The sequence below is a fragment of the Cervus elaphus genome, chromosome 7, assembly GCF_910594005.1.
Source record: "Cervus elaphus chromosome 7, mCerEla1.1, whole genome shotgun sequence".
Taxonomy (NCBI): domain Eukaryota; kingdom Metazoa; phylum Chordata; class Mammalia; order Artiodactyla; family Cervidae; genus Cervus; species Cervus elaphus.
Genome location: NC_057821.1, coordinates 40,766,694 through 40,792,502, shown reverse-complemented (window position 1 = coordinate 40,792,502; position 25,809 = coordinate 40,766,694). Strand labels below are relative to the sequence as shown.

At 41.4% G+C, this 25,809-nt stretch overlaps 1 protein-coding gene, 1 long non-coding RNA gene and 1 other non-coding gene across 5 annotated transcripts in view; 1 reads left to right on the top strand and 2 right to left on the bottom strand.

Moving 5' to 3' along the window:
- The window catches only part of ATXN1 (ataxin 1), a 404,589-nt gene extending 403,454 nt beyond the window's left edge, over nucleotides 1-1,135 (bottom strand). For both annotated transcript variants that reach the window (XM_043908469.1, XM_043908476.1), the window contains exon 1: nucleotides 428-1,135. The gene's annotated coding sequence lies outside the window, so the exon portion shown is untranslated. The remainder of the gene's footprint in view (nucleotides 1-427) is intronic.
- Nucleotides 771-25,550, top strand: LOC122697573. Of its 2 annotated transcripts, none has more exons than XR_006342112.1 (4): nucleotides 771-883; nucleotides 9,925-10,007; nucleotides 11,479-11,824; nucleotides 25,198-25,550. It is a non-coding gene; the product is annotated as an uncharacterized LOC122697573 (long non-coding RNA). The 2 variants fall into 2 exon arrangements; XR_006342111.1 differs by lacking the exon at nucleotides 25,198-25,550 and adding an exon at nucleotides 12,639-13,631.
- LOC122697891 lies at nucleotides 19,960-20,066 on the bottom strand. The gene has a single exon (XR_006342222.1). It is a non-coding gene; the product is annotated as a U6 spliceosomal RNA (small nuclear RNA).
- Nucleotides 25,551-25,809: the final 259 nt, after the last annotated feature.

Below are 25,809 nucleotides of genomic sequence, written 5' to 3'. Positions count from 1 at the left end.
GGACAGTTCTTCCAGGTTTGGGAAAGGGGCGGGGAGCTAAAGCGATGAGGTAATTGGAGCGGTGACCGGTCGGTCCTCGCGCGCCTCCCCGGGTCCCTGCATCGAGTTGTGAAGGCACAGGCTGGGCGCGACTCAGGCACCCTGGAGGGACTCTCCGAGGGGTGCCGGGCTGCAAACCGGAGCTCGTGAAATCCCCTCTGGGGAAGGAGAGGTGGGCCGGTTCCGATCCCGACGTTCACTTCGTCCCGGGCGTGCGGAGAAGCCTCTAAGGGCTGACTCCGACCTTCACGCACGTTAACCCTCAAACCGATTTAGCCACGGCGTTTTGGAACCCAGCCCACCGAGCCACGGAGATCGCCTTGGCGTGCAACTCAGGAAAGTTTTAAGGGTCCTGCCCCCAACCCCCCGTCTGCACGTGCACCCTCACCTTTCCCGCCTGTGAAAGCTGATGACCACCCTGCTCTCCTTTCTCTTTCTGCAGGTCCGGAAATCTGCTTGGAGCACGAACTACCCAACTCGAGCCTGGGTAGACGACCCGCGCACTCCTCTCGCCGCTAATTCGGGATCATTAATTTCATCGGAAATGAGGTAACCAGTGTAGGAGACAGAGAAAGCAAACCGAGCATCAGATGGCAGTTCTCGTGAATCCGCGCGGTAAGAACTTCCTCTGGACTCAATTTTTTTAAGTGCGGTTCTCAGCTCCTCGCCACCCGTCCCTCCGTGGGTACCACCGCCAGGCATTAGCTGGAAGGGAAGGACTCTTCTTTGGACGGGTGGTACCTGGCCAACAGGTGTGCCACCTGGAGGAGGAGAAGGCACGGCCATGCTACAGGGAGTTCAGTGCGGCGGCGTTCTCCTGGCTGCAGATAATTCTGGAAGGCCGGTAGGTGTCGGGCAACATTTGACCTTTTTCAGGTGCTTCGACCAAATGTCTAGAAATAGGATCCCTCCACGTAAGTTTCTCTCTGGAAGTCTCCACTTGACTGCAAGTTGTATTTGAGAAATCTTTTGGCTTAATTTACTTATGATCTAACCGTTAGTCACCAACTGAAGCAGGATGCAGAATCACCAAGAGAAATGTGTCAACTTTTAAACAACTGTATTGTAGAGCCGAGGTGCTGCCGAAATAAAAGTAAGCATCCTAACTAGGAAGGTGTAGTGCCCTGGAAATATTTGTTTCTCACATTTTGAAATACCATGCACATATACATGGCTATTTTAAAAGAACTACTACTGTTTACTCGTTTTTACAACTTTTTTTTTTTTTTCATTTAAAAATCAATGATGGTTACAGTTTAAAGCCCGGGTTGGTCTAAAGTGACATTGTTGGTCTCATTACAGCCTCTAGTGGACAATTAAAATCAGTTTCCTGAAAAGGCTCTGCCTGGCGTTGTGTTCGTTGACAAGCATTATCAAGGTGAAGGTTAATAACCGGGTAATAATATCTTTTCTCCGGAATTGGCAGACCCGGTTTCTGAAAGGAGTAGAAGCTGTTGGCTCTGCACGGAAAATACCTATGCTTTGTGAGGCAGGTATTATTATTACTAGCCTGTGAATAAACAGAGAACTTCTACTCTTCATTTCAGCTTCAGACAGCTTTCATAAAAAAATAAATTCATCTAAAATATTTTTATAACAGAAAATATTGGTTGCCATGTTTTTGGCTTAACTGAGATGCTTTCATTCCAACTCATAATCTGCAGATTGTCCAATCCACCTCCACTCTATTTTTAGACATCTTACATTTAGAGAATTTGGGGTAAAAAAAAAAAAAAAAAACAGCTAATACTTCCATTATTACTCCGATGCAAGCAGTTATTATAATAACCTTAGACAAATTAAAACACATAATTCAGATTACAGTTAGTCAATTAATTTAAATGTTCCCTCAAGGAAGCTAAATATGTTTATTACCCAAACAGTAAGAACAATTAATAAGAACTGTGTCATTTACTTACTTAGCCATTAAGGTTAAAACCATAATCTGCCATTAAAATCTGTAACTATTTCTTCCTGCAAGGTCCAACATAAACATAATACTCACAATATAGTTTCATTACCTTTAGTACTAAAATGTATTTACAGATGGCAAAATATGAAACGTACAATCACAACTGGCCCTGATTTCTTTAAAAACAATACCTTCTCCAGCAAATAAAAACTCAGTGAAAGAAGGGTTTTCGAGAAGCCAGTAAGCAACTCTGTAGTACTATGCTTCTATTCATAAACCTGGTACTACATTCACGCCAGCATGAGTTGAACTTTGCAATTAAAGGAGATTGAAAAATAAGGCCTGCTGAGCCTTCTTCCTCCTGATCTGTGTTCTGCATTGCTTGAACACTCATATCTGCTTCACTGTTAGGATAATGTCTCCTTTTAAAGGTTTAAAATGCCGTATCAAGTATATTTTATATCATATAATTACATATCACATCATGCTTCTGAAAGCATAGTCTTCAGAGCAGCATCTGGAAGCTTTTTAGACATTCAGAGAGTTCCACCCCAGACCTACTGAATCGCGGTATAACCAACATCCCCACCTCACCCCAACCCCCCACCCCACAGTGATTCCTGAGTACATTACCCTGTCTACACTCCAGGGCTCTGTCTAGATGAATTTGTTCACATATGTGGATTCTTCAATGTATTCCTTTTTATTCCCTTCGCTTTTATTACTTTGCACTTTTCAAATGAAAAATCATTAACATTGTATGCTTTGGTCAAACAGTACTGCATTTCAGAAGGGCCCTGAGTTATGCACAAATCTGCATCATCATTGCCAAGGGAACACTCTGTAAGGAATATACCAGGGTCTTGGACATGGAGGTTTTCTTCACGGCAGCAGAGGGAGCACAAGAGTGCTTAATAAAGCAAGTGTACAGGCCCTCCAAATCGCAAGGGCTTTTTAATTGTAGAATATGTCTTCATGGGAAGTAGCCTCTTACACAGTTCAAAGACAAAGCAAACACAAAGGGCTCAGCAGCTTGTAACAACTAAATAATAGAACGGATTGGAAGATAAATAGTCAGTAGCATATAGATAGATATAATTATTTACAGTTTAAGACTTGAATTCTTAAAGTGGGCCTCAGTAGTCATACTTGAGAAAGATGCCTTATCTTTTCTGCCGTGAAAAATAAAGATACATAACACGGAGTAAGGCAATTGAGAGTCACTCCTGTTTCTGAGAGTCATCTTAGGGGGTTATCCTGTATGTTTGCAGTGGGGTAGATTTAAGTTTCAATTTTATCAATGTAGCTTTTCATACTTTTTACAGCCCTTCCACATTGCATCTTCCAGTGCTTCTGGGAGATGGATGAGACAGGCTATAAAGCTCAGCCTCTAAAAAGTTTTGGGACTGGCTCATGCCTGAACAGTATTGAGTTGTTTAATGATGAACAAGTCATTAACTTGTTACTAATGAACAAGTCAGTAACCCACTGACTTGTTAATCATAGAGGTTGAAGACCCAGCAACATGTTCTTTATAGTTTTTAAGATTTTTCAAAGTTATTAGATAGTAAATATTTTATAAATGAATATTTAAATGAGAAACTTATGAACAGAGGCAGTCTTCATTCTCAAGCTATATTTTTATGTGTTTATCACTTATTTACCAGCAGCCATTCATTTTGCATTTACAATAACTAGGCCCTGAGACTATAAAGATGAGTAAGACATTTCCGTCTGCAAGGAGCTCATAGCAAAACACTTATCTTTTGAAAAATGTCTATTTTTACCTATGATGAAACTTAAAAGATTCATAGTTGATTGTTCCAGTACCTCTCAGAATCAGTATATTGATCAGACTTCCAAACACGAGGCTCAAATGCTAGGATCATTGAAAATTTGGTTGGGGGTAAGGCAATTGTGTAAATCATCAGCTAAAGTTATTTATAAAGCTAATATTAATATTTCAATTTGTAAAACAACCAAAATATAAAGATACAGCATATATTTTATCTGATATCCTTGCCTATCCAAAAAAAAAAAAACCACAGTAAATTTAAATGGTCAGCATTTAATAATTTATATATTTTTCTTAAAAAATTCTTAAAAAGAATTTCCTCCAGGCTAAAGAAAGATCTGCCAAATTTCAACCTGCAGCAATTTGTTACAGTTGTGTGATAACCCCCCCCAAAGTTAGTGGAAACATTGACAGTTCTTTAACCATGATATTATAAGGAGAGTGGTAGCCTATATCTATCATTTAAAAATCTGAGCAAACCATAGTGTGCTTACAAAACCAATATGCTTTCCTTGGACTGCACTTCCAAATAAAGCTGAGAGACCAGAAAAGTAAAATAAACTAAAAACAAAAGTGAAAACCACTCACACAATAGACTCTGAGGTCAACTCACCACACCCAAACTGAAGTCACTGGGCTCTGCTCTTGGCATGGAGACTCTTAAAGGACATGCTTCTGAATCAGCTTTCTTGACCCTCCACCAAACTGTAGCAGCACAGGCTTCTGGGTAATGAAAGTAACATCAGCAATAGTCAAGAGTGAAATTAAAATCGTTGTGTTTAAACATCTGCTGACAGTTTATGACTTAATATAATAGTACACATAGTAGGCAATTTTAAATAAGATTCTGTCTACAATGAAAACAAAAACAAGTGCTTTAGCATAGGTCTGTACTGTCCCATATGATTATTAAGCACTTGAGATGGGCTGTAATTATAAAATATACCTTGGATTTTAAAGACTTAGAACATGTACATACATATACATGCACATATATACACATAAATTAATATAGTATCTCAATTTTTATATTGATTAAATGTTAAAATGAAAATATTCTACTATATTAGGTTAAACTAAAATATTGTTCAAATTAACTTACCTGTTTCTTTTTACTTTTTAATGTGACTACTATAAGATTTACAATGACATGTGTCCATTATGTTTCTAGTGGACAGCACTGGTAAAGACAGTGGGGCTGGGGAGGTGTAGGAATTAGTTCTAAAAACCATAATTGGAGACCTTATTGCAGTAGTGTAGTAGGTAATTTGGTTACTTTTCTACCTTCCTGAGTTCCCCCCTTGCAGTGTATAGCACTGACCTTGAAAAGTGAGTGTTAGTCACTCAGTCATGTCTGACTCTTTGCGACCCCATGGACTGTAGCCTGCCAGGCTCCCCTGTCCATGGAACTCTCCAGGCAAGAATACTGGAGTGGGTTGCCAGTCCCTTCTCCAGAGGATCTTCCTGACCCAGGGATTGAACCCAGGTCTCCTGCATTGCTGGCAGATTCTTTACCAACTGAGTCACCTGGGAAGCCCAACATGGACTTTTACCCCTTATTAAAATGATCTCTGAGAGTAAGCTGTTGGTAAAGGCATAATCTTGCTGGTAGATATGCTATGGGCCAGCAAAACAAATTTGTTAGGCTTTATGTTAGACTAAAAATTTGTTAAGAGTCGGTCTCTCAGGGCGGGGTAGGGACCGGCCTCAGATACTTTGCCACCCTGGGAAGCTGATGGAAAACTTGTTCTGTTTTAGAAAGCGCATGCTTTCTGGAGTGACAGCTGAGTGGTTGAGGGCGACATCTTTTAATAAGAAATGGCTTTAGACGTGGATAGTGAAAAGTGTACACTTTCTGCTTCACTAGAAAACAAAGCCAAAAGGAAATCTGTGTTGTTGTTTTTTTTAACAATTTCTAATATATTTAGTACAATATGACATGTCAAAAGGAAATGAGATGAATTTTAACCATTACCATTGATTTTGCAAGCAAGACCTAGATACATTTTCATCAATATAACTATTATCAACATTGAATGTACTGCAGTGACTTATGAAATAACAGAATTTGTGGTTTTATGCATCTCTAGAATATAGCTCTTCTTACATGAAATTAAAATGAACAACATTTTAAGGCTCAGAATCAGTGACTTGAACTTTGCTCAGTATTGGCCAGGAGCATTTGGAAATCTATTAAAAGCACGTCATTAACAACTTGGCATTTTGTTTCCTCAAAAGAAATACATTTTCCAAATTAAAACCAAAGCCCAAAGCCACCACCATTGTTTACACTTAAGATAGAGGCAGTTAAAAAATAAATAAATAAAGATAGAGGCAGTTGATGGGTTATGAGGGTAAAGCTTGGGGTGCCTTCAAACTAAGATCAGGGATAACAATAGCCATCAAATTGTTATTCTGACTTCAAGACATTAAAATACACAGCTATAAGCTCTCACCATGCCTTTGCTTTTGTTGAGTCGGTTTCGGCTAGGAAAAGCTGATCCAAATGCAGGTCAGAGTTTAAGACAGTTATTTTATGAGGAATTTACCAAGTTTATCCCAAAGAGGAAGAGTCAGAGAAAAATGCATTGGCAAACTTGGCCTTTTGACATAAACAACTAGAGGAAACTCCGTGTCAGGATTTCAGCAGGGTTTGTCAGGCATTTTGTTATTTGCAGAAGCCCTGTGCCTCAGGGCCGCTCCACAGTTGAACTGCTGGGTAACTTTGGGGAGCTCTCGAGACTGATGACTGAAGATCCAAATTTGCTTTGTGTGCCCGCACTGACATGGAGCGACTGCTCCTGCTATCCATGCTCTCCGACCGAGCAGACCAATAGCACTCAGGCTTCAACTGTAAATTACAAACAATCACTTTTTAAGTACAAAATGAATGCACAGAAGGGAAGACCCTGTCAGCTAGAATGCGAGTAAATCAAGTAGAAAAAGACAAACGGTTCACTCACACCACTTACAGCCAGATTCTTATTCTGCTAGCCATACTGTCACGGGAGAGCTTTTCTTTTTTTTGTCAGATAAAAAGAGAAATTAATACCCCCATTGTAATTCTAATCAACACGCCAGCCATCAACGGAAGCATCTCCTCTGAAAGCCGATCAGGCTTCAAGGTGCTGCTTCCCAACCCCTCCCCCTACCTCTGGTTTAAAACTTGTAGCTGAAATACCAATAGTAAGACCATGTGACCCCAGCGCCCCCAGCGCCAGCTTTTCTGCAGTCAATTTCATAATGACTTCGCCCCGCCTCTCAGCTCAGCACTTCCTTCCCCCTCACTCCTCTCGCCCCCACCCCCAGCAATGAATCATCGCGCATTTAAAGAGACTTAGATGACCCAGCGTGAACTTTACTGGCATCCTGTGCATTCTTATGCCAAAAAAGGGAGCTGCTCTGTGGCAGAAACCTCGCCAGATCCCGGTGCTGATCTGAGAGGCAGCGAGCTTGGGAGCTTATCTAGGAAGATCAGTGAGGAGTTAATTTTCCTAGATCCTGGTGGTGATTCAGAATTGCCTATCTCAGTTCACGATCAGGTTTTTAAGAACCCAGTTCAGCTCTCTGTGCAGAAAGGAATATATCAGAGAAAAAAATGTTGGCACATCTCCTTTATGCAATCAGGACAGAGGAATTTATACCACATCAGCCTTTTGATTTCTTCAGATCTGGCTGAGGGCGGGGTTTCCACATTTGTGCTTTGGCAAATGTGTCCAAGAACGAACTCCGCCTTAGAGATGCTCCTAATGTTCTTTCAGGTTACTGTGTGCTGATTTGTGCATTTATCAAAACCAGAAACATCTCTGCCCCTTCCTTTCTTTAATACCATTTCTTAGTAATAGAGATTAAGCAGACAATCTGGGCCTTGCTTTTAGAGACTCTTCACCCTACTTAAGGCGTAAAGGGTGGATCGCCGAAATAACATTGTGCTTTTCCATATACTTTCTCCCTACCTGGGAAGTCCTTCTTTGCAGGGCAATTTTATTCCCATCCTCCAGGATCCAGCTTAAGCACCAACATTTCTGCGAAGTCTTTCCTGATTATCACAAGAGTTTGTGGCTCTGCCCAACGTGTGAGTCAGCGAAGTGCTATTTTCTTATTCTTTTTATTTATACAGTTTTTTTTTAACTCTGACAGAAAAGAAAAAAATCAGGGCCGTAAGCACAGATGGAAAGACTCTCCTAAATGAGAGCGTCTCTTATCTAATATTTCCTGTTACTCCCAAACCCGTCTGACCTCCACTTACAATTTCACATGTCACTGTTTTCCTTTGATTGCTCCGTCTATGTGGCACCCCAACTAGTGGGTTCTCCTTGAGAGTTCCCATTGTCGTGGGTTGAATTGTGTTCCCCGAGAGATACATCTAGTCCTCAGTGCAGTGAGTGTGGCTTTATTTGGAAATAGAGTCTCTGCACATAGGTGGCGCTAGTGGTAAAAAACCCACCTACAATGCAGAAGACACCAGAGATGCTGGTTCCATCCCTGGGTTGGGAAGATCCGCTGGAGGAGGGCATGGCAACCTACTCCAGTATGCTTGCCTGGAGAATCCCATGGACAGAGGAGCCTGGTGGGCTACAGCCCATAGGGTCCCAAAGAGTCGGACACGACTGAAGTGATTTAGCATGCACAGATGTAATTAGTTGAGATAAAGTCTTACTGGATTAGGGTGGACCCTACGTCCAATATGACTACTGTCCTCCTAAGAACAGGAATCACAGAAGAGACACGGGAGCGGGGGAGCAGGCCCCATGAAGACAGAGGCAGACTCGTGCTCTGCTGCCCTCAGCCAAAGAAAGCCAAGAATGCCCAGCAATCACGGAGAGCTAGAAGAAGCAAGGGAAGATTCTTCCTTAAAGCCTCAGAGGGAGCAGGGCCCTGCTGACATCTTGACGTTAGGCTTCTGGTCTCCAGAACCATGGGAGAATAAATTTCTCTTGTTTGAAGCCAACCAGTCTTTTTTTTTTTTTTTTACCGTAGCCCCAGGAAATTCAGACGCCGTTTCTACAAGAGCTATGGCAACAGATGTGTTGCATTCTTCTTTCTTGTCTGTATTTACATAGATGGCCCACTATCTTTCCTGTATAGATACACATCGGTCATCAGTTCTGAATGTGTGTTTGGTCTTTTAGCCATGACCACAACAATAAACAAAAGTTGTAGTGGAATTGGAAAGCTGGCAAGAGAGTTCTAGAACTACCTCCCCATCCTCCCAGAAACACCTGGCTTCTGGCCCAGGCACAGAGGTTGCAGAAGTCTGAGATAGACCTATCTCCTCCCACACTGGGCCACAGCTCAAAGGTCTTCCCAGCGCTCCTCGGCTCCCTCTACTGGTTCCAGGGTGCCACAGCAGCTCTCCTCTTGAGAAGTGGCATTTCAGGAACTTCCCTGGTGGTCCAGTGGCTAAGCCTCTGCACTCCCAATGCAGGAGACCTGGGTTCCATTCCTGGTCAAGGAACTAGATCCCGCATGCTGCAATTAAGAGTTCACATGCAGCATCTAAAGATCCTGCATGCCACAACGAAGATGGGAGATCCTGTGTGCGGCACTAAGACCCACGGCAGCCAAATAAATATTTTAAAAATAAATAGATAAAACTTTAAAAGAAAAAGAAGTGGTATTTCTATGTGTGGAGTAGGGGTGAGGAAAATACTAAAAAAACAATTAATTGTTTGGCACGGAGGAGGAAATACAACCCCCAAAACTGCTGCCGTTTTTGTAAACTGTTCATTTGAGTCTTATAAAAGTGCTTAGGAAAAACTCAGTCTTTCTGAGTCCCATCTTTCAAAAAGCATACCCGGAAGCTCATTGGTTTCAAGAGGCTTCCCCAGAAGGTGGAGGGAGGCCTTCCGCCGGAGCCTAGAATCCCCAGGTGTCTGTTCTCAGAGTCTCCGTGAGACGGATGATCCAGTCCTCGCACACTCATCTCAGCAAGTGGCAGCTCCGTCCTTCCAAGGGCCCAGGCCAAGAAGCACCCTGACTCCTCTCTTTCTTTCACACCCCCACATCCAATCTGCCCCCCAATCCAATTTTTACCCTCTAAAAATGTATCCGGAATCTGACCATTTCTCATCACCTGAGCTGCTGCCGCTGGAGCGGAACCACCACCACCCTTCAATCAGGATATTTCAGACTGAACTCCTAAATCCTCTCTCTCCTTCCACCGTGTCTGTCTCAGGCCTGACTCGGGCGTCTGCGTCAGGTCATGCCACAGCTCTGCTCGGAAGCGTGTGAAATGTCACTCTTCCACCTGGAGTCAAGGTCAGAGTCCTCCCATGACCTCCAAGGTCGCACACCGTGGGGATGCCCTCTGTCTTTCAGATCCCCTGCCTCTCTCTCTCCTCCTGGGTCCCACAGCTCCGGCCCCAAACAAGCCAGGTGCTCCCTTGCCTCCGGGCCTTTTCTACTTGCTGGTCCTTTGGCTTGGAATGCTTTTCCCTGAATATCCACATGGCTCACTCCATCACTTTCTTCAGCTTTTTTGCTTAGGAAATTAAAAACCTCCCAGCAAAGCCTGCTCTGACCACCCTACTTAAAACTGTACCCCTGACTTTCCTGATCCACTTTGTTCTGCTCTGTTATTCCATCATTGTATTACCTTAGAACATTCTGAGTCATTTCCTTTATTTATTTTTTGTTGAGAGCAGAGGTTTTATCTGTTGTATTCACAGATAAACCCCAAATGTCTAGAACAGTCCTTGGCACATGACAGCCACCCGCTAGAGATTTATCAACCATTTAAATGAATTAATGAGTCAGTAATATTTTTCAGGACCTACTATGTGCAGAGTTTTAAGTTCTAACACAATGATTCCCTCATTAGAAGCTAATCCAAAACCAATGCATTGTGTCCACATGTTCTATTTACTTGATCTTTGACTTAATTATATCTGGTACACCTATTAAGACTGAGTCAAAAAGAGCTGAATTCATATTCAGGCTCAGATTTGTGAAGGACTTTTTAAAAACAAAATTTGAAACCAGAATGGAAGACAATGTACAAACCTGACAGCAAGTATTGAGGAAAAACAGCAAAAGCATAGCAACAGCTTTCAATAATAATAATTGTTAAAAGCTACCATTTATCAAGCTGTTATTCTGTGCCAGGCAACATGGTGAGAGCTTGGCAGATGTCATTCCATCTAAATCCCCACTGCAGTCCGGTGAGGTTGAAATCATGCTTCCCATTTCTGAGATGGTTAAACTGAGGCTGGCAGTTTAAAGGACCTGCCCAATGTCCAAGCTCACCCAGCACTGGTTTCAAGGTAGCAAGCTATCCACTTACACAGCCTGAGAGTTTTTAACAAGTCATTATCTGAATGATATAGGCCAAGTGGAGTCGTAACACTGCATTGTAATTATTTTGGCTAAAGCAACATTTTTAGTACTACTCTCTATTAGATTTTATTTTTGAATGAATAATATATGTCCCAGAAATTAAAACTAGTGATGCTTATTGAGGACTGAATATTCCTACATAAGCCAAGTGGCTTCACAGCAACCTAACTGGTTTCCCAACTTAGCAAACTATACTCCAGCTTACGATTTTCATCCACGCTGCTACATGCCTGCCATGACTCTCACTTGAAGTCCATGGTCACATTCTGAGGACCCTTTCCTCTCAGAACTTTTGTCTGGAATCTGACACATCCCATCATAGTAAGGTCTAAATAGATTGTAAGGGGCCCACATGAGTTTACAAGCCTAACTGAAGAATTTAATTTCCTTTCAGTTGACCTGTGCTTGACTTCTCTTGTTCTACTCTTGAACTTCCCAAAGGCCGCTGTCACCAGAACTCAAGGCCAGGAACTGAAAGTAACCTGGCCACACAAAGGCATGTAAAACACTACCACCCGTTCACAGACTCACTCCACTTTATATTTGTGGGAAACGATCCTAGAAGCTGAAATACTTTCAGAGTTCAACAGTCTGGGAAATTTAAAAGAGGGAGGAAAAAAGCCCTTCATCCAAAGATCTGAGGACAGAACTCTGCTCTTTGAGGATGGGAGGAGGTAAGAAGACCCTATTCATGGCTGCAGAAGAGGAAAAGAGCCCCACAAGGAAACTACCAACAGATGGTAAATACATTTTTAATTCTTCTGTCATACTGTGTGGACTTGTACACATTTGTCCTGCTGTGTTAGGCTCCCGAAATAGCTAGCCATGGAATTGCAGAACAGTTCGGCTGCAATTTGAGATTTAGGAAACCATGCTGGCTGACAAAACAGGAAGGGCTCATGGTAGGATGGAGTGGATTTGCTCCCAGTTTGCAGCTCTTCCATGTGGCATCCGCAATAGTTCTGAGTGCAGGAAGAGTCTCTCACATGTCAGGTCTCATTGATGACGTTTTAAAACATACTATTTCAAATTGTCCTCCGAGCTCTACTTAACCATTATTAAACACTGACATGATCCACTTGGTAACTCCCAAAGGTTAAAAGGAGTGCAATCCATTTATTTGTGGATTCCGAGTCTTCCAGGGAACATCACAAACACATATGGCAGCCTGGAGCCCTAAACCTAGCCTTTCTCATACTTTCTGTTGTGACCTCATGTTCCCATAGAACAGCATGGGAATTCTAATGCCAGAAAAAGGACCAAATATGATAATGGATTTCTCTGAAAGGAACCTAGGGAGATAGGATGTTAAAGCATATTCGATTGACTCTGCATCTAAAAAGTGACCTGAGATGGGTACTGGGAAATGAGTTAGGTTCCCAATCCCAACACCATCTCTCAGTGCATTAGCAAGAAAGAAAAAGTGGATGTGGAATAATGGGGAGAGGGTGAGCTATTACTTGATCATGGTCTAGAAATATAACTTAGACAATTACTAGACCTGGAAGGATCCTTACAGAATCTAGTTCAATTTTTTTTTCTTTCATTTTATAGACAGGAATCTCCGCCAAAGAGTTGCAGGAAATTGGCAGAGATTATACTGGTTGGTGGCAAATTCAGTTCTGGAACCCAAGACATCTATTTCTCAGTTCAATGTGTATTCTGTTTTAGCACCCACGGACATTTCCGTGATAAGCAAAGTCCAATTCTAGAAGACCTTTCTCATAGTAATCTTCCCTCTTGAGTTCTTGTAAGAGGATAGAATCTCTCTGACTCATCTGTGAATGTTTGTAGATATTCTTTATAGCTAAGGTTTCAAGTTTAAATATTTTGGGTTAATTTTTGTTCTAAGCCCCTGGGGACTGTGTTTAGATTATATAGTTATCACACAATTTGGCCCAGCTGGGATCCTCTTTTCATAAAATAGCAAGGAAGACTGGTACATAGGGATTAAGAAGCATTGGCAAAAGAGAACAGTCTTAATACAATAACTTCCCACTCTGAGCCTTTCTGGCCTAAGAATTCTCCTGGCCTTAACTGAAGAGAGGGGTGTGCGTGTGTGCTAAGTCGCTTCAGTCGTGTCTGATGCTTTGCAACCTCATAGACTGTAGCCCGCCAGGCTCCTCTGCCCACGGAATTCTCCAGGCAAGATTACTGGAGTGGGTTGCTATGCTCTCCTCCAAGGGAATCTTCCTGACCCGGGGATCACACCCATCTCTCACATCTCCTGCACTGGCAGGCGGGTTCTTTACTGATAGCACTGGAAGAGAGGGGTAGGTAGGAGCGAAAAGGGATTTTTATCTTCTTAGTGAAAAGAGTTATACCAACACAGTTCAGAACCTCTCAATTTGTTGAAATCTTGATTTTGCTTAGTTTAAGTTTATATAATACTAATTATATCCTTGTTTAGAATGACCTATACATTCATAGATCATTTTTTCCAGTGGGTACGTATGTTTGCTAACAAAAACTATTCTCAATCAACTATTGTAAAAAATGTTATTTTTTGCTATTTTTTTTTAAGAAAGTTAATCAGTAATTCATGGCTACTTTAGCAATAAAGTCTCCTAAATTTTGCATTTTTATTCAGCCTTTTAATTTATTGTTCCTGTATGTGATTTTGGCAATGTTTTATTTTATTTTATTTTTTGGCAATGTTTTCTTCTATTTTTATGGTGGAGAAATATTGGCATTCTTTGCTTTGAGAATCAATTTGACCCTTTTGACTACTCTGGCTAATTTTACTGGCTCTCTCCATTGCCTGGTTACAGATCTGTGGGTTGGGGGGAGGGTAGAATTATCTTAAGTGAATTATTTCTAGGAAAGCAGTAATGAAGGCACACTTCAGGTTATTTCATTCTTGTGATCCAAATTTGATTATCTAGCTGATATCACTGGGGACACTTGCAGCTTTAATAATTACATCTCAAGGCCTAAAGAAAAAAAGAAGAAAAATTACATTTACTACATATTCACATGCAGCCTTGCAGAGAGTTACCATCTGAAATCCTGTTTGGCTGCTTTAAAAAAAAAAAAAAAAGATTGATATCAAGATTCTGCTTTAAGAGTTCAAGCTCAGTTGACACTTCGTTCTTTCAAAAAAAAACAACAAACCAAAAGCTAGATTTGAACAACTGTTTTGGTAGAAGTGTTTAGTATTGCTTGTCTGAAAGAGTGAAAAACCTAAGCTATTGATTTTACCTTTCCTTTTGGAGGACAGTTTTAGGATTTTTTTGCCCCTAGAAAGTTTTGAGGCTCTGATTCATGTTGAAAGTGCCTTGTTCCATTATAAACCAACACAGCTTTGAAGCTGTCTCCACTTCTAGGTCAAGGGCTCTCCCTGTGGCCAGATGCCAGTTTTATCCTTGGACTCTCATGATCCTCAGAAATAAATCAACTTTCCAGTAAAATCCTGTGACTGCTCTGTTTCACATAAAAGTGTGCAGCCTGGGTCTGTGATATTATTTTGCATTTTAGGTGGAGAAGAAGGGAAAGAAAACATTCGTTATTGCTGAGAGACAACTCCAAGCGGAGTGATAATTATGGATATAAGGGCAGCTGGGTACCATACTCACTCTCCTGGCAGCATCTCAAACCCCAAAGCTTATTATTGATGTCGAAACAAACATACAGATGACTGTGAAGTGTTCTAATCCACATGTGGCAGGGTCAATACAGTCCATGAGTTAAAAAAGCACTGAGTAGGTTGCCTTTTAGGTAAAAATTTCTTCCTTGTGGCAAGAAAAAAAGAATGAATTACTACTATACATAGCAATACAGATGAATCTCGCAATGTTGAAAAATAAAAGAGGCTACACATGAAATGAGGTCTCCTGTATTGTTCCACTTGTATAAAGTTCAAAATCATACAAGACTAATCTATCATGTTAGAACTAAATATATTGTTTACTTTTGATGAGGGAAAGGACTGTGCCAGATAGGGGGCATGAAAGTGCTTCCAGGAGGCCAGAAAATTCTATTTCTTGACCCGGCTGATGGACCCAGAGGTGGGTTCACTTTGTGATAATCCATTAAGCCATATACCTGTGATCTGGGTGGCTTTTACTATAAGAATGATTTACTTCAATTTAAAAGTTTAAAAATAATATTCTCATTGGGAAAGACAAATTTAAGAAGTATTAGAAAAGCATTCTGCTAATTAAACATTGGATATTTATATTTATAGAGGAAAAATAGACAATTCAAATGAGCTAAAGGAAAAAAATGCGCAAAACTTCAGTGTAGGGCAATGGGAACACTCCTACCCTGCTGCAGGGAGTATTCATTGCTACTGCTGCATTTGGCATTATCTATTAAAGATATACATATCTGGTGACCCAGATTCCCACCCCTGGGTGTATATGCAACAGAAATACGTGCATGTGAGCACCAAAAGAATAGCAACTCCATTCATAATGGCCCCAAACTGAAAACAAGTTGTCTACCAACAGTAGAGTAGATAAAGTGTGGTATTAATATATCCAACCTTAGAATACCATACAGCCTTTTAAAAGGAATGAACCATAGTATCCTTAGCATAAATGAAGCTGAGAAACCTAATGTTAAAACATAGAAGTTTTTTAAAAAAAAAGGCATATGTTTCCATTTAAAGTCCAAAAAATAGGAAAAGATAAATATGTGAAAGTATCAATACACACTTAGGTGGAAAAACTAAAGAAAAGGAAAAAAGAAGTTATCATAAAAGTAAGGGCGTTGCGGAGAGGGTGGGTTGTGAGTGGGAAGGGGTGGATGGACAGCCCCTGGGCCATATTCTATTTCTTGATTTAAGTAATGGTTATGTGAGGGCTCACATAATAAAAATTTATGAAATTATACTTTTATATATCATGTATTTTCTCTGATGTATATTTCACAATAAAAATGGAATAAAAATCACATGAAACCCAATTACTCAGAGATAGTTATCAATTTAACACTTTGATATGTATATTTTCTAGACCTTCCTTAATGCAATAGGTACATCTTACCCACATGACTTTGTAGCCTTTAATTTTTGTTTTCTTTAATGATAGGATCTCCCAAAAGAAACTCCTGGGTTTTTTTGTTTTCAATTTCCATTTAATTTTAACTAAGAGTAAATATCATACAAGCCTTATGCCCCTCTGGAAGGCTAAAGCCATGGAGTGGTTTTCAGGAAATTAGGTTGCTTTAACCTAAGCTACAGTGATTCATAAACCAATCTGCAGGATTTTGCCATAGCTCATGGGAGACTTACTTCTCTGTTAATAATGCTGCAGCTTCAAAAGAGAAAAGCCTCTTTCCACCTCTTCAGTGTGCCGCCTCTTCAAAAGGAAAGGCCAGGCAGTGAGGGGAAAGGCCAGTATGGGAGTGGTCAGGAGGCCTGAGGGGAGGAGGAGGTCACCCTAAAATGTATTCTAATACTCATTATGCTGATCCTGACCTAGGAAACATTATAAAGTACTGAAATCGAACAAAAAAACATCCTGGTGCTTTAAAAAAAAAAGTTGTTCCGTTGCTCTCCTTGCCCCAAGGGCAGCCCAAGTTTTCTTCCCTCTGCCTGGAACACGCTACTCCTCCCAGTCGCCTGGTCAGCAAGCATCCTCCACTGTTGTCCTTTACCCTTTTCTTTTTTTTTTTTTTTTTTTTTTTAAGGACATCATTTAATTTTTTTATTAGTTGGAGGCTAATTGCTTCACAACATTTCAGTGGGTTTTGTCATACATTGATATGAATCAGCCATAGATTTACACTTATTCCCCATCCCGATCCCCCCTCCCATCTCCCTCTCCACCCGATTCCTCTGGGTCTTCCCAGTGCACCAGGCTGGAGCACTTGTCTCGTGCATCCCACCTGGGCTGGTGATCTGTTTCACCATAGATAGTATGTCCTTTACCCTTTTCATCATCTGCATATTTCACCCTCCTCAACATTACATGGTTGAAGAAACCTTCTGTAACCACCCAAGCAACAGCCTCATGGCACCCTGAACCTACCACATCATAGCACTGGTCACCATATTTTGAAACTGCCTATTTTCTCATCCACAAATACGCTGCTGATCTATAAGCTTCACACATGCAGGACGTGCATGTCCTTCATGCACGCATGTCTGTTTCACCATCGTAACTGCCAGCTCTAGTGCATATTAGCACCCAATAAATACAGTCATTGAATGGGTGGAAAACAGTTGTGAAATGAGATGGGGTGTGAGCTGGGATTTAAATTAGGCTCTCCCAACTTACTTCACCCATTAAACACAAATGGCTTCAAAGAGTCCAGTCAAACCAATGCAGGATGGTGTGAAGCTTTAAATTCTACAATGGCTTTATTTCAAATACTTACTGGTGAAAGAATCTACTGGCCAATGAAGTAGACCCAAGAGGTGTGGGGTTGGTTCTTGGGTCAGGAAGATCCCCTGGAGAAGGAAATGGCAACCCACTCCAGTATTCTTGCCTGGAAAATTTCATGAACAGAGGAGTCTGCAGACTACACTCCATGGGGTCGCGCAGAGTCGGACACAACTGAGCACACATACACATACACCAGTAATAGCAGTTTGTATCTTTTTTTATATTTTGGGAAGCAGTTTCACAAGTCTTACACAATTCCAACAATAAACCCTCCAACATGAACTGGGAAGCTATTAATGTAATCATTTTATAGATGGGAAAACTGAGAGAGCTGAAGTAACTAGCTTCATATTAAAAGATTATTTTTCAGTCTAAGCCAGGAACAGTAGGCAAGAATACACAGAAGAACTATACAAAAAAGATCTTAATGACCCGGATAACCATGATGGTGTGATCATTCACCTAGAGCCAGACATCCTGGAGTCCGAAGTTAAGGGGGCCTTAGGAAGCATCACTACAAACAAAGCTAGTGGAGGTGATGGAATTCCAGCTGAGATATTTCAAATCCTAAAACATGATGCTGTTAAAGTGCTGCACTCAATATGCCAGCAAATTTGGAAAACTCAGCAGTGGCCACAGGACTGGAAAAGGTCAATTTTCATTCCAATCCCAAAGAAAAACAATGCCAATGAATATTCAAGATACCACACAATTACACTCATCTCACACTGTAGCAAAGTAATGCTCAAAATTCTCCAAGCGAGGCTGCAGCAATACATGAATCAAGAACTTCCAGATGTTCAAGCTGGATTAGGAAAAGGCAAAGGAACCAGAGATCAAATTGCCAACATCTCTTGGATCATAGAAAAAGCAAGAGAGCTCCAGAAAAACATCTGCTTTATTGACTATGCCAAAGCCTTTGACTGTGTAGGTCACAACAAACTGTGGAAAATTCTTCAAGAGATGGGAATACCAGACCACCTTACTGTCTCCTGAGAAATCTGTATGCAGGTCAAGAAGCAACACGTAGAACTGGACATGGACCAACAGACTGGTTCCAAATAGGGAAAGAAGTACATCAAGGCTGTATATTGTCACCCTGACTATTTATATGCAGAGTACATCACACAAAATGATGGGCTGGATGAATCACAAGCTGGAATCACGATTGCCCGGAGAAGTATCAGTAACCTAAGATATGCAGATAACACCACCCTTATGGCAGAAAGCAAAGAACTAAAGAGCCTCTTGATGAAAGTGAAAGAGGAGAGTGAAAAACCTGGCTTAAAACTCAGCATTCAGAAAACGAAGATCATGGCATATGGTCCCATCATTTCATGGCAAATAGATGGGGAAACAATGGAAACAGTGAGAGACTATTTTTTGGGCTCCAGAATCACTGCAGATGGTGACTGCAGCCATGAAATTAAAAGATGCTTGCTCCTTGGAAGAAAAGCTATGACAAACCTAGACAGCATATTAAAAAGCAGAGACATTACTTTAACAATAAAGGTCCATCTAGTCAAAGCTATGTTTTTTCCAGTAGTCATGTATGGATGTGAGAGTTGGACCGTAAAGAAAGCTGAGCACCGAAAAATTGATGTTTTTGAACTGTGGTGTTGGAGAAGACTCTAGAGAGTCCCTTGGACTGCAAGGAGATCAAACCAGTCTATCCTAAAGGAAATCAGTCCTGAATATTCATTGGAAGGACTGATGCTGAAGCTGAAACTCCAATACTCTGGCCACCTGATGCGAAGAACTGACTTACTGGAAAAGACCTTGATGCAGGGAAAGATTGAAGGCAGGAGGAAAAGGGGGCAACAGAGGATGACATGGTTGGATGGCATCACCGACTCAATGGACATGAATTTGAATAAACTCCAGGAGTTGGTGATGGACAGGGAAGCCTGGCGTGCTGCAGTCCATGGGGTCTCAAAGAGTTGGACACGACTGAGTGACTGAACTGAACTGAAGCTAGGAACTGGTAACCCCTTAGAGCTGGAAGTGTATACCACAAAGAGACATGTTTTTAGGCAGTAGGGACATGAAATAAATATGTGACACCATTCTAATTTTTTTATCTTATAGTAGATATTTCCTTTTTTAAAGCATTAATTTTTTAGCTTTATTTTTATCACAAAACTAGCACATTTGATGTAGAAAAAAGAGCACAAATAAGAAAATCAAAATCACTTATGATCACATTAGGTAGAATATCTATCATTACACCGTTTTAATAACTGACTACATATTCAGTCTGGAGCTTCGCTAGAGTGAGAACTCCCCTCCCACACTCTCCTCTTTCCACCCACCCCCGACTCTGTTCTTTATCTTCAAATTCTTCTGAGCTATTCATGCCCATTTGCTCTTTTATTTGAATTTGAGAATTAGGTTTTACTAAAACTCTGTTGGGATTTTTATTGGATTTGCATTCCTTTTATAGATTAATTGGAGTAGAACTGAAAATTTTACTATCTTGGTTCCTGTCTTTCATAAACACAGTATATTTCTCCATTAATTTATGTCTATTTTAATGTCTTTTTAAAAATATGGAAAGCTTCAGAAATTTGCATGTCATTTTTGCACAGGGACTGTGTTCATCTTCTCTGTACTGTTCCAACTTTAGTATATGTGTTGTCGAAGCGAGCATTCAGACAAATTTTTCTTTTAATGGTTGGATTATATTAGGAGGGAAAAGTAACATATTCTTCATTTTCTTTATGAGACCGAAAAGGAGATTAATCTGAACTAGTTATTTCTGTCAAACATAAAAGCATTTAGTTGTGTGCTAAAAATGGAGGAAATATTTCTCACTATGTTATCTTGCACCTTCTATCATCTAAATGGAAGGTTTTTTTTTAAAAAATTATTTATGTTTTCTTTGGGCTAAAAGGGAGGAAACATTTTATTTATTTTTGTGTGTGTCGGATTTTTTAAAATTTTGTTTATTTTTTAATTGGTGGAATATTGCTTTACAATTTTGTGTTGGTTTCTGCCCTAAAGTAACACGAATCAGTCACAAACTGTATATATATCCCTTCCCTCCTGAGCCTCCCTCTCCTCCCCCAATATTTCTGTATATCTTTTACTTTGGCTGCGCTGGGTCTTCCTTGTGGTGCGTGGGCTGTAGAACTCTTAGGCTTCAGTAGTTGTTAAGCGAGGGTCGCCCTGAGGCATGTGAGATCTTAGTTCCCTGACTAGGGATCTAACCTGAGTCCCTGCATTGGAAGACAGATTCCCACCAGGGAAGTCCCAAAGTGGAAATTCTTTGGTGGTCTTGACAGAGACCTGCAGCCAGACAAAGGGGCTGGGACGACAGCGGAAAAGGAAAGGAAAGGAAAAGATGGGCAGACGTGACTTGGAGGAGGACTGGCGAAATGGGTGGAGAACAGTGGGGTGGGCGGAAGAAAGTGGGGAGGAGAAAACGACAGCAAGTGTGGATTCTCTGAGTTCTGCTATTCTAGAAAACCAGCAGCATCCCGTGGGATCTTGTTAGAAATTCAGAATACTGGCCCCAACTCAGATTTACCCAATCAGAATCTTCATTTTAACAAGATCCCCAGGTAATTCTTAGGCACAGTCAAGTTCCAGAAGCTCTCAGTTGCCCCCAGCCAATCTGAGCCAGTCCTGATCAATGTCATCAGCCTTGGCCCTATTAATAGACAAAACTGGTTTGGTTGCCTAGAGACCTGGAAATCTGGTTCCTCCTGTAGCCTCTGCATCTCAGAGTGCTCCTACCGCTTTGGCCAAAGCCGTGTGACTCCAGTTGGCCTCAGTTTCTCTGCTAGCATGTCAGTTCTCTGCAGGGATTGGATCCTGGCCGGGACCCCAGTTTTCCTCAGCGCCGTCCTCACGTTCCACCAGAGGTTTGCACTGCCCCTTCCTCTGGGACGCAGGGTGTGATTTTCTACTCTCTTCTCAGCTTCTGCTGGGGACCCGCTGTGCCTGGCCCGATCACCTGGAACTGTGCCTGATTCTGAATACTGTCACCTGGACTTCTTCCAGAACTGTGTTCTGCTGGCAGAGAGTTCACACTCAGATATCCAAGTAGCCTGGCTCAATCTGACTTAGTCACGGCCTTTGACCGCTGCACACCAGTCTGCCTCGCTGCCTCCTGGGGACAGGCTAGCTTCTGAAGACACACTCTGTCCCCTCTGTCCCCCCGAATCTTGGCTTCTTCCCCCTTCCCAGGGCCTGAGCTGATGCGGTCTCAGCCTGCCTTACACACAAATGTCTCCTACTAAAGAGAAGGAGGCCAGCATAGAGCGAGGGCAGCAGGACTTAGGCCCTTCTCTCTCTCTGCATCTATGATGCTGGGACTTCACGGCCCTGCTTCTGTGTGTAGACCGTAAGATGCCAAGCACTACCCTTGGAGCCCTTGAGGTAAAAGATATCCTAAGAGTCTTGGAAGACTACTGACTACAAAGGGGCCCAGCTGTTTTGTGCAACTTGTAGTTTTGGCTCCTTTCTCCAAGGTGGAGAAAAATCTTTGTGGCCTAACTTACTTTATGAAAGTGAAAGTGAAAGTCGCTCAATCGTGTCAGACTCTTTGTGACCCCATGGACTATACAGGCCATGGAATTCTCCAGGCCAGAATACTAGAGTGGGTAGCCTTTTCCTTCTCCAGGGGATCTTCCCAATCCAGGGATTGAACCCAGGTCTCCCACACTGTAGGCAGATTCTCTGCCAACTGAGCTACGAGGGAAGCCAACTTACTTTATAAATACAGGCTAATGCATACAGAAGCTCAATCATTTCCCTGGTTCCCATACAACCATTTCACTTTGACCTATGGTGTTACACCTCCTGCCCTGCTCAGTCTGTGGTGGAGCATTACACACAGCGTATCACATCTGCTCCTGTGTTTTAAGCCAGCACAAAATGACATGAAGTTCACGACAGTCAGGTTGGCCATCAGCTAGAGAGGCCAATTTTTATTACTCTCTGCTAATTCATAATAAAGCGCTGACTTTATCTTTAAGATTGTTGCATCATTTCTATTCCTAAGAATGATTCTTATGGTGATTTAAGAAAAAAAAAAAAAAGATGATGAGAAGGAAGAAAGAAAACAAGAAGTGTGGCGGCACCCACAGCAGCTAAGGAATGGTGTGGGTGTTGTTTCCATTATTTACATACATAACACTTTCACAAGAATCCAAATGTCTTACAAAAGAAAATACAAATTGCAGGAAAGACGCGATAACACAGCAAGACACAAAGAAAACAATTATCCAGAGGAAGATTTAAATTTGGCATCAATCGTTTGCAGCGAAAGAATGGATAAGTATCCACTGCCTTCTTGCACATAGCAAGGTAGGCATGTAGTGGCATTTGCCATGGTCCAAAAGGAAGTTCCATGTAAAATAGAAGGAAATACATGCTATATAATGTAGTCACTCCAAGTTTCTAAAGTTGCATGGCAATCTCATTAAATCAGCAGGGGTACGTAAATACATGGTTTTCCAAAGACACTCTTGGCCAAGCAAAATCAAAGGTCCAGGAAGAAGTTACTCAAGATTAGCAAGAGTGTCTGGATAGGAAATAGAACATACACAAGCATGAACCATTCACTGGATCATTCTAAAGGTCCAGGTTTTCTCAGGACAGACTTTATTGATAAGTCATGAAGAAGCTGTATTTGAAGTTAGTCTAAAAAAACCCAGTTTTGACGGACAGCGTGAAAACTCTCCTTTAGTGGTTTTCAGTTCTATGCCTGATGTTATGTCATTCTTTGAACAGGGTTCCAACCAACCATTTAAACTTTTGGCAATGGGGAAACCTGGTACGGGGGTGGGTGGGGGGGCGGGCAGGAAATACTCTCAGGAAAAATGTCTAAAATGTTGCAGAGGCTTAAAAAGGGATAAGTAGACAAAACAACACATCACTACTAGTATAGTATGTGCAGTTACATTCAAACCACTCAAAATTACAATGTCATTTGTCTTCTTTGTATCTCTTTTGTTTTCACAAGTCACATGGCAAAATCAACAAATACTACATCATCCCTCTGAGGATTCAGCTGGGGAAAAAGCACGGTTAGCTCATCTCTAGAGTAGCTATTATTAGCTTGCTTCAATTCTCTCATACGATTCGTACCCATGCTTATTAAGCTGCTTGTTTGCGTCCTTTGTCATATTCCTCTATGATTATGACTCCAGCTATGCAGTGCACTCTAGCGCAGCCCAGAGGTACCCATTTCCACAGGTTTTTCCAAAACCGATGTAAGCTCCATAGTTTTCAAAAGGTTATTCGTTGGAAAAAACATGCAAAGTCATATTTGCACCTGATGTTGAACTTTCCTATACATAATATTAGGGACTTCCCTGGCAGTCCAGTGGGTAAGACTCCGTGCTTCCATTGCGGGGGGCATGGGTTCGATCCCTGGTGGGGCAACTAAGATCCCACATGCTGCACAATGTGGCCAAAAAATAAACAAATGAAAATAAGTGTATAGAAAATATTACTGTCCCTGTACTGGATTGTATATTCAGTGTTACCCTTACCTGCCCCCAATCCATGATCACTCAGAACCTGTGAATATGACCTTGTTTGGAAATAAAAGTCTTTGTCAATGTAACCACATTAAGATGATGTCATACTGGATTAGTGTGGGCCCTAAACCCAGTGACTGGTATCCTTATAAGAAGGTCCTTCAGAGATGTAGACATGCAGGAAGACCATCATGTGAAGACAGAGGCAGAGACTGAAGTGACGTAGCTGCAAGTCAAAGACTGCCATTAACCCTCAGAAGCTAGGAGAGCAGCTCAATACAGGTTCTAGTCTGAGTCTTTGGTGGGGGGATGTGGCCTTGGTGACACTGATTTTGGACTCCTAGTCTCCAGAAACAGTGAGATATAAATTTCTCTTGTTTATACCAGGGGTCCCCAACCTCCTGGATCTGAACGTCTGATGATCTGAAGTGGAGCTGATATAATAATAATAGAAATAAAGTGCACAATAAATGCAATGTGCTTGAATCATCCCCAAACCATCTCCCCCCACCCCTGATCCATTGAATCATCCCAAAACCATCTTCCCCCAACCCCTGATCCATAGAAAAACTGTCTTCCATGAAACCGGTTCCTGGTACCAAAAAGTTGGGGACTGCCCAACCTTTAAAACACCCAGTTTGTGGTATTTTGTCATGGTAACCCTAGAAATCTCCAGATTATGAAAGTGAATACTTCAAATTACATAAAGACTTGATATTAACTTTCCCTTAGATGATGAAACCAGGGGAAGAAAAGGCTACTTGTCATGGTGACATGGCAAGTCTGAACCAAAGATGGGATTAGAAACTGGTCATTCTAGGATCACAAGGCAGGTAGAACTGTAGACGAATGAAAGTTTCAGCTAATGCACTATGACACTGATACCACATTTAAAAGTGAGGTATAAGACCTCCATGTGCAAAATTTGCAAGGGAGGTTATCAAAATCTGATCACATGGCTTTCAAACCCTCACATAAATATAAAGTACATAAAAAATGAAAACTAGAGATTAAAGATAAGAGTTGTTTTGTATAGAGTAGTCTGTGTGCTGGGTGTCCTCCCCCCACCAACTTCTCTTAATCTTCAGGGGCAAAGAAAATGTGAGTAGTTCCTCTGGATCAAATGTGGGTCACCCACAAAAGAATGCAAGCATGGGGTTATCTTGCATCATTTCTAGAGGATCATTTGGATGAACAAAAAAGTTGGAGTTGATAACAGATTCCTGGAGTCCCAGGAAATCTGGGTAAGTAAGTGATCAGCCATATTAAGATGGATCCATGTGTTTGCAGGGAAATCTTGGTGAGAGAACCCTACCCTGGAGCATCTCCAAAAAATTCATACAAACCAACAGGAGAGGCAACTTTATATACCTGTGAAGATCAAAGAACTATAACACCAGATCTTCACCAGAGGACCAGACAAGTAAGAACTTTCCTGCCCCACCTTCTCCTTCTCCTCCCAGTATTCTAACTAGAGAAAAGTGTGCAGTCGCCTTCTACAAACTGCAAGGGGCAGGGATGTGGAAAAGAAAGGGAACACAGGTTTCTCTCCTAACCCAACTGTAGCTCTTTGTAGGAGGTTGAGCTGGGGATGGGAGAAACCTGTCGATGTTTTTTGTTTTTTATTTTAACTGTGACATGAATCCAGACATGTTAGTTACTGACCAATGGATATATTACCTGGAAGTAACTGGAAGAATAAAAATTTGCTCTAAATTTCAAACCCAAGAGCTGAGAAAGTGCTAACTCTGTGGAATAAATTTGAAGTGTTGCTTTATGATTGATTACATCCTATGAGTCATGCTAGTTCAGTGTAACACTTACATAACCATTTCTAAATGCAATTGAATAGAGCAGTTCTTATAGAGCCTTCTACAGAGTTTTCCTCTATGAAGTCACCGT